Raw genomic sequence first — 2,576 nt, forward strand, 5'->3', positions numbered from 1 at the left:
ATTCTGATGTAGTCCTATTAAGTTTTTTATAAATTAAAGTTGTAATAGCTAGTTAATCATATTGCAAAATGTGGAATGGAGAATTAAACAATTCATCGGTTAATATTAGGTATTTTAATAACAGCAATTAAACAATAATATTACTTTATTGCTTCCTCTTTCTTTCTGAAGCACACCTGACAACGACACTGTCCTCATGGTTTCAAATAGATTATGATCTCACTCTCAGTCAATCAACATCACTCCCCAACTGTGGCAGAGCAAAGCTCTGCCCTTTTAAATTGGCAGGGATGGGGTTAACTTCCCCTGCCTGCCTGGGTTTATTATGTTCAGGTGGCTGGGGTTGATTAGTTGATTAGGTTGATTAACGATCAATCAGCGCCCAGCCACCTGATATAAAAGGAGGCCTCTGCTTCTCATTTGGGGAGAGGGAGCTGAGGAAGCAGGTTGGTGTTTGTTTTGTGGTTTTTTGAATTTTCTAAATCCAGTGAAGGCATTGCCCAGCCTGGAAACTTTATTTTTGTGAGTTTTATTTTTGCTTTATTTGTGTTTGAGTATCTGTTATTTTGCCCTTGTGCACTTTATTTTTGTTTATTTATAATAAAATAGTTATTTTTTTTTGAACTGCAGTCTGTCTCTGGGCCTCTATCCACTCGCCAGCATGCCACATTTGGTGTCAGAAGTGGGATAGCGCCACCTAGAGGCTCAGAGCAGTATTTATTTTATTTTTTTGAGAAAAAAAAAATGGGAAAGAAGAGCAGACAGTGGAAAAGGCAGGACAAGCAGCAGCTGAAGAAATGTAAGCTGCTGCAGCCACCGCTGGAGGACCCGGCCAGCCTCTTCCCCTGGTGTTCCTGGTGTGGGAAGGAGGACCATCGTTGGCGGTCCTGCCCAGACGTGCCACCGGCAAACTGGTGTGGCCGGTGTGAGGAGGACGGCCACAACTGGGCAGGATGCCCCTACAACCAGGCCCAGGAAGAGGTGCCGTGTTCACCCCGGGCATCAGGGGCCACCCCACTACCTCCAGCACCACCACCTTCACCACCGTCCCAGGAGATCTGGGACTGGTTGATGCACCCTGAGGCAGACCTCGTCCACGATCTCCCCATAGTTATCAACACGCTGTGGCGTCGAGATGGGGAGAGGTGGGAACAGTGGGAGGAACAACACCACCCAGCGTCCTTCCCAGAGGTTGCCCTCATGGTGGTTAATTACCTGGCGGTAGACATGGGAGATCCACCGGTCACTCCAATAAAGAGAGGTGAGCCGCCTTCCCGAGAGCCAGAGAGGGGTGAGCCGCCTTCCCGGGAGCCAGAGAGGGGTGAGGATCTGCTGTCGCTCCCAGAGCCAGAGAGGGGAGGAGGATCTGCTGTCGCTCCCAGAGCCAGAGAGGGAGGAGGATCTGCTGTCGCTCCCAGAGCCAGAGAGGGAGGAGGATCTGCTGTCGCTCCCAGAGAGAGAGAGGGAGGAGGATCTGCTGTCGCTCCCAGAGCCAGAGAGGGAGGAGGATCTGCTGTCGCTCCCAGAGCCAGAGAGGGAGGAGGATCTGCTGTCGCTCCCAGAGCCAGAGAGGGAGGAGGATCTGCTGTCGCTCCCAGAGCCAGAGAGGGAGGAGGATCTGCCGTCGCTCCCAGAGCCAGAGAGGGAGGAGGATCTGCTGTCGCTCCCAGAGCCAGAGAGGGAGGAGGATCTGCTGTCGCTCCCAGAGCCAGAGAGGGAGGAGGATCTGCTGTCGCTCCCAGAGCCAGAGAGGGAGGAGGATCTGCCGTCGCTCCCAGAGCCAGAGAGGGAGGAGGATCTGCCGTCGCTCCCAGAGCCAGAGAGGGAGGAGGAGCTGCCGTCGCTCCCAGAGCCAGAGAGGGGTGAGGAGCCGCCGTCGCTCCCAGAGCCAGAGAGGGGTGAGGAGCTGCCGTCGTCCCCAGAGCCAGAGAGGGGTGAGGAGCTGCCGTCGCTCCCCAGAGCCAGAGAGGGGTGAGGAGCTGCCGTCGCTCCCAGAGCCAGAGAGGGAGGAGGATCTGCCGTCGCTCCCAGAGCCAGAGAGGGAGGAGGATCTGCTGTCGCTCCCAGAGCCAGAGAGGGAGGAGGATCTGCTGTCGCTCCCAGAGCCAGAGAGGGAGGAGGATCTGCTGTCGCTCCCAGAGAGAGAGAGGGAGGAGGATCTGCTGTCGCTCCCAGAGCCAGAGAGGGAGGAGGATCTGCTGTCGCTCCCAGAGCCAGAGAGGGAGGAGGATCTGCTGTCGCTCCCAGAGCCAGAGAGGGAGGAGGATCTGCCGTCGCTCCCAGAGCCAGAGAGGGAGGAGGATCTGCTGTCGCTCCCAGAGCCAGAGAGGGAGGAGGAGCTGCCGTCGCTCCCAGAGCCAGAGAGGGAGGAGGATCTGCTGTCGCTCCCAGAGCCAGAGAGGGAGGAGGATCTGCTGTCGCTCCCAGAGCCAGAGAGGGAGGAGGATCTGCCGTCGCTCCCAGAGCCAGAGAGGGAGGAGGATCTGCCGTCGCTCCCAGAGCCAGAGAGGGAGGAGGATCTGCCGTCGCTCCCAGAGCCAGAGAGGGAGGAGGATCTGCCGTCGCTCCCAGAGCCA

The sequence above is a fragment of the Polyodon spathula genome, chromosome 3, assembly GCF_017654505.1.
Source record: "Polyodon spathula isolate WHYD16114869_AA chromosome 3, ASM1765450v1, whole genome shotgun sequence".
NCBI classification, from domain to species: domain Eukaryota; kingdom Metazoa; phylum Chordata; class Actinopteri; order Acipenseriformes; family Polyodontidae; genus Polyodon; species Polyodon spathula.